The sequence below is a fragment of the Zalophus californianus genome, chromosome 2, assembly GCF_009762305.2.
Source record: "Zalophus californianus isolate mZalCal1 chromosome 2, mZalCal1.pri.v2, whole genome shotgun sequence".
Lineage (NCBI taxonomy): Eukaryota > Metazoa > Chordata > Mammalia > Carnivora > Otariidae > Zalophus > Zalophus californianus.
Window position 1 is genome coordinate 103,676,611 of NC_045596.1, and position 10,184 is coordinate 103,686,794.

Here is a 10,184-nt window from a genome sequence, read left to right on the forward strand (position 1 = left end):
TAAAATAAGATGTCATCATTACAAGTGTGGATTGCTTCATTGCACAATACTGCTAAGTCTGCTGTAGGGGAGGAATCCTAAACTGGCTTATATATTTGGCTAAAAATAAGAAAATTATTAAAATTTCAAGAGACAACTATCACAGGGTTATTTCTCAGATTTAACGTTTTGCTTTTTGATAATGTTATAAGTGTGTATGTTTCTGAAAAAGAAATATGGAATGAGATTTTTATAAATAAAATGTTAAGTTTTGAGTTATTCTAGGAGAGGCAAATAAGTTTGTTTTAATCTGAAGAGAGTTAAGTTCCATGGAGCTTTAAAGCTATTTCAGATGGAATTGCATGTTTTTAAAAAGTTGCAATGTTTTGATGTCTCCAGGTATATGCTATTTTCATTCATATATTCATTCCTTTGGTAATCTCTAGCATGTTCAGTTTCTTATTTCCTATAGTCCAGCCTCACAGTTTACCAAATAAAAATAATAATAATTGCTAAGGGTAAACAGATTGGAAATATATGGAAATTAATTTTCACAAATGCTCCAAACTTAAAAAAAAACAGTAATTTTGAAGACTGCTATGACGTTAGATTTCCCCAACTCCTGTGCTTATTATTTAATTTCTCTGAAAGAACATTATTTAGGCCTTTGTTTCTTCTTTCCAACTTAGAATTTTTTTTCATGTGACAGAACTAGAGCACAAGTGGTTTTTATAATATATATATATCGGGGAGCCTGGGTGGCTGAGTAGTTCGGTGTCTGCCTTCAGCTCACGTCATGATCCCAGGGTCCTGGGATCGAGCCCTGCATTGGGCTCCCTGCTCAGCGGGAAGCCTGCTTCTCCCTCTCCCACTGCCCCTGCTGTGTTCCTTCTCTCACTGTCTCTCTCTCTCTCTCTCTCTCTGTCAAATAAATAAATAAATAAACAAACAAACATATATATGAACACTGTAAAAACTACACATTCTGTTGGATCTTCTTTTAAAATACATGTACATAATTTTTGTTATACATATTCAGGTCATCTAGAAAAATACCAAAAATTACATGACGAATATTCACAAAAGCACCATACTTGCTTTAGTCATTCAAAAAAATTACAGATGTACTTAAAGCCCAGTTAATATCATGTTCGAGTGCAATTCTCCTGTATAACTCTATAGAAGTAATAAAAAACCTAATATTGGTTTGTAATCTGCTTGATAGTCTTTTTCAAAGACCTAGCTACTTACCTCTGTTTTATTTATTTTCTATTTCAATAAATTCTGTTCTTATTTTTATCATATTCTTTTAGTCTTTTTCAGTTTTATTAGTTTTATATGTATTTGTTGCTTTACCTAATGATTAACATATTTACTCTCAATATTTATTTAATCACATTTAAAACAACAACAAAAAAAGGATGCACACTTTCATCACTGCTAGTCAACATTGTACTGGAACTTCCAACCATAGCAATCAGAGAAGAAAAGGAAATAAAAGGCACCCACACTGGAAAGGAAAAAGTAAAACTGCTCACAGATGACATAATCATACATATAGAAAATTCCAAAGAATCTATAAGAAAGCTATAAGATCTAATAAAAAAATGTTCACCAAGTTTCAAGGTACATGATTAACAAAGGAAAAGTAATTCTGGTTCTACACACATGCAATAAACAGCACAAAAAGAAAATTTTATAATAGCATCAAATCCCATTTATAATAGCATCAAAAAGAAAAACTATACAGGAATAAATTTAACCAAGAAGGTGAAAGGCTTTTTGTGCTGAAAACTACAAACCATTGCTGAAAGAAATTAAAGAAGACACAAATAAATGGAGAGGAATACCATGCTTATGTACCAGTAGATTTAGTATTGTCAAGAAATCCATATCCCCAAAAGTGATCTACAAATTCAACACAATTACTATCAAAATTCTAATAGGCTCTTTTGCAGAAATAGAAAATCTGATCCTCAAATTCATACTGAATTCTAAAGGGTCCAAAATAGTCAAAACAGTCTTGAAAAAGAAGAATAAAATTAGAGGACTCACATTTCATTATTTAAAACATTCCTGAAAAACTACAGTAATCAAAACAATTTGGTACTGGCATAGACATTGATACGAAATAAAATTGACAGTCCAGAGATAGATCCTAAATCTGTGACCAACTGATTTTTGACAATGGTGCTAAATTCATTCATAGGGGAAAGAAGAACCTCTCCTACAAATGGTTCTGGAAGAACTGGATTTTCAAGGTAAAGAATGAAGTTGAACACCTGCCTCATGTCCTATAGAAAATTAATTTAAAATGTATCAGTAACCCAAATATAAGAACTAAAGCCATAAAATCCTTCAAAGAAAACAGAAGTAAGTCTTCATAACTAGATGAAAAACACATTCATCCCAGTGTTAATTCAGTGAGGGAAAGACACACCAATTCTGTAATGATTATACAGAACTTTTTAGAACACTTGGGCAATAAATGTCTCACAAGCTAGATGAAAGACCCATTTAGCACAATAACTGTGCTAAATGGACAGCACTTTGATTAATGCATGGAAGAAAGCTCAAAGCAGAGATTTGGCTTAGCCAAGCCCTGATTTTATTTTATTTATTTATTTATTTATTTATTTATTTATTTATTTATTTATTTTTAAGATTTATTTATTTTTTGAGAGAGAGAGAGAATGAGAGACAGAGAGCATGAGACGGAAGAGGGTCAGAGGGAGAAGCAGATCCCCTGTTGAGCAGGGAGCCGTTGTGGAACTCGATCCCGGGACTCCAGGATCATGACCTTAGCGGAAGGCAGTCGCTTAACCAACTGAGCCACCCAGGCGCCCGCCAAGCCCTGATTTTAGACCTACAGAAACTGTAACATTAAATATATATATATATATATATATATATATATATATATATATATATTTTTAAGACACCAAGTTCTTGGGTAATTTGTTACACAACAATAAATAATAAATATACATTGAATATCTCCTCACTTTATCCTTACCACGTTATCTATAATTTATTTATTTATTTATTTATTTTTATTATTTTTTTAAAGATTTTATTTATTTATTTGAGAGAGAGGGAGAGAATGAGAGATAGAGAGCACAAGAGGGAAGAGGGTCAGAGGGAGAAGCAGACTCCCTGCTGAGCAGGGAGCCTGATGTGGGACTCAATCCCGGGACTCCAGGATCATGACCTGAGCCGAAGGCAGTCGCTTAACTGACTGAGCCACCCAGGTGCCCCTGTTATCTGTAATTTAGATGTACCTTTGAAAACAGAAAAAAAAATGAAATCAATATTTGTTTTGCTCCTTTAAAATCAATATCAATAGCTAATTTAGAAACTTTTTTTATCAATTTCATTCTCATTTGTGACTTTCATCTTTTTGTTTTGTTCATCCTGTTCATTTCCTCTGAGTTAATTTCTTTTCTGGTTGAAATACATGCTTGGAAATTCCTACTGTTGAATCTGGGAGTACTAAACTCCCAAATGTCTTAAGATGTCTTTATCTCCTTTTAGATGATGACTTAGCTGAGGATAGAAATACAGTTTAAAATCTTCCCTGTGTGTTTTGAAAACATACGTTGGCATTATCGTTGCTATGGAGAAATCTGTCAGCAATCCAATTTCCATCTAGTGATCTTTACCCTCAAGTAGCTATTACAGGTTTTCCCTTTATTTTTGATTTTCTACAGTTTTATTGTGATGAATCTAGGTAACAATTAAAAAGTTATCCTCATCAATAATCATGATGTATTTTTTTATTTTTCTTTCCAAGTTTTTATTTAAATTCCAGTTAGTTAACATACAGTGTATTATTAGTTTCAGGTGTAGCATTTAGTGATTCAATCATTATGTTTTTTCAATATGAAAACTCAATTCTGGAAGATTTTCAGCTATTAACTCCTTGAGTTTTACTTTTCTGCCATCTCTCCATTGTGTTTTTTATTTACTTCAAATGAGACTGTACCATTCATATTTCTTATCTCTTTGCCTCTGAGAACTCTTTAAAATCATTCCTCCCTATTGTCTTTCAATTCACTACTTTTTTTTAACCACTGTATAAACTGTACTTCATTATAAATTCCTTTTATAGATTATTTTTTATTTCAGTGATTATTTTTTAAAAATATTTTAAAATTGTGTTATGTTCTTTTTTATTTTTCTGCACTCAGAATCTAGCAGATCTGCAGCTTCAGTGTTTGTCAGTTCTAAGCATTCATTTTCCATTTTTGCTTCATGGAACTAATTTTATTGTTTTGAGCATGAGAGAGGTTTAGAATTTGTAATGCAATCTTAGAAGTGTGCAGAATTTTTGGAATTCTTTATGAAAGAATGGAAAGGGAAGATACAGAGAGGTGAAAAATTTGAAGTGTAACAAACTTTTATGGTAATATGTTTTAAAGATAATTTTCAGATACTATTATTATTTTGTTCCTTTTAGGTAATATAAATATTCTTTTCAATTTATTAAGCATCTTTCCTGGCTTTTTTTGATGAGCAATTCTTTACTATTGTATCATGTGCATTATAATGTGATAATGCCATGAATTGTTGGCTCATTTTTTCATAACAATTTATGAATATAACATTTTAAGGAAAATTAGTCGAGATAATGAGCACAGTTTGTTTAAAAAAAAAAGAAAAGAAAAATTCCTTGAAAACTATAGACTTTCCTTGTTTACTCTCCACAGGTGACATTTCTGCTTGAAGGACACAGAACAAAGGCTCATGTGTTTCTTTGAGATGTGAAGTGGCTGTCTGACTCTATTAAATGCTGTAATCAACATGAATTCTCTTTTGGCAGCAATACTGGCTCAAGAGTTGTCATGATTTGGAATAGATTATGAACCATTAAGGAAAGATTGCTTGTTTTGTTCTTTCTGTATTAGTAGAACTGATGCAATTAAAACTAGAACTTTGCTTAAAATCATGAAGAGTAATTGTTTTTTTAGTTATGCATGTAAAATTTGGAATCATTTCAATATTATTTATAAAGTTATTTAAAAAATACAATATTGATAAATGCAACATTATTAGGTTTTCTTATCTATATATTAGAATTTCAAGCTAAAGAGAGCACTAAAAATATATTCAGGATCTATAGCCACATAGTCACATCATGGTTTCCAGAACAATGCTCTAGCATTGTGAAAAGAATACAGAACGAGAGAAAATGTGACTTTATTCTGTGAATCAATTGGATCCAATATTTAAGTAATTTAATTTGTCTCTGTGTTCTCCTGTTTCTCACTAGTCTTTCTGACAGAACTATTGATGCTTTCAATCTCTTCACTAGAATTGTGTAAGAAAGACTTGCTTTTCTTAATCAGCTCGGGGAAAAATAAGAGTCTTTGCTTTTATCACACATGGAAGCATTTACTGTTCAGCTAGCTGATGTTGAGAGGTTGATGTCTCAAAAGATTTAGCTTTTAGTCAAATGTGCCTGGAATGAATACTCTTGCACACCAGCATGCAGGAAAGGATGATACTTGATACTACGTTAGTGAGTTTTTTCCCCCCAATGTTCTTTTGATTTTATTACTCCCACCTAAAAGTAACTCAAAGAATTTGAAAATCCACTAAATACTGATTTAGACTTACAGTTTAAGTTGAACTCACAATGAATGCAAAGCCTTCTGCATGAAATAAAAAGAGAAATATATTTTTTGTCATGTTTTCTGATGGAATGATTCAAATGCAGGGTAAGAATGACCAAATAGGAAATCCTTTTTGGTGGCAAATTAATTAAAGTCACTCTTCATAGCTGACTTTTATGACATCCTTAATATATGGATTAATGGACCTCTAACAGTCCCTTTCTGGGCAGGGTGTGGGGGGAGAATTTTCTGAGGCTTTCTGGGCTATTTAATAGAATAGATCTAATTATGGCTACATTTTAAAATGCAATCTTTTTAGACAAAGCTTTCCACAAGAAGATTTAGTAAAGTTACATCTGTTTTAGATAGAGATCTTTAAGCATCAGGCGTCAAAACTATTTTGATAACAAGCAAACACACAAGACTGAAAGACCTCAAAAGCTTCTGATTTCCTACCACAATTGGTTTCAATCAAAATGACTGTTGTTTTTCATATTTTGCAGAACTCATTTTATTTAGCTAAAAGTCAAATGCTACCGAAAATCAGTTTCGAATGGGATAGCCATCCAATGTTTAAAAAAGGAAAACATCTTTTGAGGCAAAATAAATGTTCCCCAAATATCTAATGTATTCAAATGAAGAATGTGCTTTGAGCCAGGAGCCCATCCTGGGTGCTGATGGTGGGTGATTATCATTGTACTTGTTTCTCACTTTGTATGCCTCAAAGCAACAGAAAACCTAGGATTTTTAAATGATGCCATACAATATGTGCAGATGTTCCTTAAAGACAAGGGAACTGTGTTTTAACTTTGTCTACATGCTCACTGTCTTTTTAAGGGATCTCCACTAAACTCAATGAATTATAGTGACCTGGATTTTTGAAGTACCATGTGTTTTAGAAAAGTTCTAGGTTTTGTTAATTAATGAATTTATTATCTCTAAATGTTTTTCTATAAATGAAAAAGGGGGAGATTTTTCTTTTTAATGGATATGCTAGTAAGATTAATTTCTTACTTCTACAATTATATTCCCCTTCCCCAAAGGCACTCATTACCTTCTGTACCTAACCCACCCCCTAACAAGAATGTAAGCTTCAAAAAGAGATGTTTGTTTTGTTGGTTGATATAACCCCAGAATCTAGAATAATTATGCATAGTGCATAGTTAACATTCCATAAATAGCCACTGAATGAATTAGTTAGCAACGAACCCACTTTTTGGGACAGTTTAATATAATAGTTTGAATGAGAGCTCCTAAAGGGATTATCAGGAGCAGAAGCAAAGATGGATAACAAGACCTTGATAAAAACTAGGAATTATAAGTGTCAGGTGTTTATGGCTCCCCGTTTTGCTGATGAAAGATGACTTAATGTCAATCTCAGGTGCCTGGGTGGCTCAGTTGGTTAAGCGACTGCCTTCGGCTCAGGTCATGATCCCGGAGTCCGGGGATCGAGTCCCGCATTGGGCTCCCTGCCCGGCAGGGAGTCTGCTTCTTCCTCTGACCCAACCCCCTCTCATGCTCTCTCTCTCTCTCATTCTTTCTCTCAAATAAATAAATAAAATCTTAAAAAAAAAAAAGAATCTCAATCTCAAGAAGAGATCAGGTGAGATAAGTTCCACCTGACAAACATTATAATGGAAAATATGCTCAAATACTATTTGTTTCAAAAGGGCCTATTTATTTTTATCAAGTATGTGAAGTCCTTTAAACAGAACAATGATTATAGCATCTCGGATGCAAGCAACATGAAGATATGTAGATGGATAAATATACATTTACACACAGACAATGCCTTATACATATATATATATATATATATGTACCTGTCAATATCTATATCTATACATCATATATACATACATATACATATACATGCATACATATGGAGAGATAGAGATGGAGAGATACGTATGTATGTGCTGTATGCATTTTTACCATTGCGGGAATTTTCTTTATCTGGTTCTTGTTAAACTTAATCATCTAAGAGTCCACAACAAATTACTTTCCAGTGGGTTCCCAAATTAAGGACAATTATTTTAAGTGAACTCCCAAAAGAATGAGGAATACAATAGCACACCTCACCTCATAGATTTACTCTGAGAAAACTAACAGAGTCGTACCAAGTTGATCTGCTTGTCATTTTATTTTCCACTCTACCTATAATCAGTCTTCCTTTTCATTTCAGTTGTTAAAGCGGGAAGCTATGCTTTGATTTTTGGTCAATCATTCCAGACCAGTGATTAACACTTCCATTATATTTGTTTAATCAAAATGTTTTTTAACATACTCTGATTTTGGAATAAAAATATCTCCTTTACAGTTCAATTTCAGCTTTGCAAAAGGTATTCTAAAATTGAAGGAGGAGTAGTAAGTGAATAAATATTGCTGTTCTACCGGAGACACTCACCAGTAATTTTAAGTAATCCAGTGTTTTAGTAGAATATATTAGCAACTTATATGCCATTGATCATAGTAAGGAACATAGTAGGGGGGTATAGTGAATCAACACAAGCCATTTCCTATAATTGGACCTATTAAATACGCATATAATACAAATAACAGAAATAAAGTTTCCTTACCAGTTTTTCTGTCACCTCCAGGATAGCTTAGTAGTCTATAAATTAAGGGCACCCCAACAAAATCTATATTCTGGCATTAGTAATTTTAATAAAAGTAGCAGTGAATAAATGAATAAACAAAACTGCATAAATGAGTAAACAGAATAGCACAATAATTTCAAATTCTTTCGTATAAAAATATTTGCAAGGGTTCAAAAACAAGAGACAAATAACAGAAATAAAGTTTCCTTACCAGTTTTTCTGTCACCTCCAGGATGCAGCGTCAGAGATAATCCTCATAAAGGGATAAAGTCATCTAAGGATTTCCCCCCTAAAAATGATTTGAAATAATCTTCTGAGTCATAGCCAAAATTCCTAAATAAGGGCCCTGTGGGAATGTTGATTTTGGGGATTGTAAGTTGTGAAGGATTTACAGCAATAATGCCTTAACTGATCTCTAACATGCTTGATGTGAAGTGCATGATAATTAAAAACAAATGTCAAGTCTATTTGTTTCTTATTCTAAGCAAAGGGAGAATAAATACTTAAAATGGAACCAAATTATTTCCATGTAGTTTAGTTGCATGTAGCCCTAGTACATTTTTTTACATTACTATTCAATCTTCTAATACATGAATACACAATTTACTTATTCCTTCTAGTATTGATGGTCGTTTAGATTTTTCCAGTGTTTGAATATTACAGATAATGTGGTTATGAACATTCCTGTACATATCCATTGGTGCACAGATAGACACATCTCTCTTGGGAAAATACCTTATGGGTAAAAGTGTCAGTATGCATATGTTGAGTTTGGGTAGACAGTGCAAATAATGAGTCCAACTGATTGTATCAAATCACATTCCCACCAGCAGCTTGAGACTGATTTGCATCTCATTTCACCTATATGACCTATTTTTGGTTTTTTGTTTTAACTTTAGCCATTCTGGAGATTGTGTAGTGATACCTCAGTGGTTTGCTTTGCATCCCCTTGAAGAATGATGAAAATGATCACCTTTTCATTTCCTTCATGGCCATTTATACATAATCTGGGTATATATCGGTTCATATCTTGCCTGTATTCAATTGGATTGTCTATCAGTTCTTATCGATTTGTAGCACAAATCAATCTGATACACATCCTGCATTCGACATGTTTGCAAATTTTCTCCCACTTTGACTTAACTTTTCACTTTCCTAATATGTTGATGACCAGATTTTTAATTTAAGTGAAACGTATTTAACAATGCCATATTCTTATGCTAATGATGTGTGTTTTCCATTTAAGAAATGAAATAAAACCTTATTTTACTAGCCAGAACAGAAGTGACAGCAGCACCTTCTCATATTTCACCACAAGCAAAATATTACGTATTAGTGTTTTGTATCAAGCCTTAATTTAATTAAGGGGGTTGCTATCATGTGCTTGCTAAGAGGTTTTCATGAAAGATTACAGAAATTTATTAAAGGATTTTTCCGAATCTAGTAAGATGTTGGTATGCATTTTTCTTCTTTTTTCCATCGTTGTTGTGATTGACATGGATTTTGAATGTCACAACAATTTTTTTGTTGCTTAGAAAAACTCACTTTCCTCTTAAATCATATTCTTTTAATACATTGCCAGGTATTTGCTAACCTTTTGCTTAGGATTATTTCATCTATGTTTATGAAAAAAAAACATCATTCTGTAATTCCTTTTTTCAGTGTCCATATTAGTATGGTATCAAAAATATGCTGATCTCAAAAAATAAGTAGTGAAATATTCCTCTTTTCTATTTTCTCTAGTTGGTGTAAAATTACTCAATGTTGGAATAACTCATCAGGGCAGCCATCTGGGTCTACGCTTTCTTTTTGAGACAATTACTATGGATTCAATTTGTCTCATACATACAGAACAGTTGAACTATTTAAGGTTTCTATTTGTTGGCAGCCAGTTATTCTCGGATGTCTGATGTTCCTGCGCATCTTGCAGGCAGTGCCTTTGTTCTGGATGAACTTCACAAATGTTTAGACAGTGAACAGCCCTATAAGG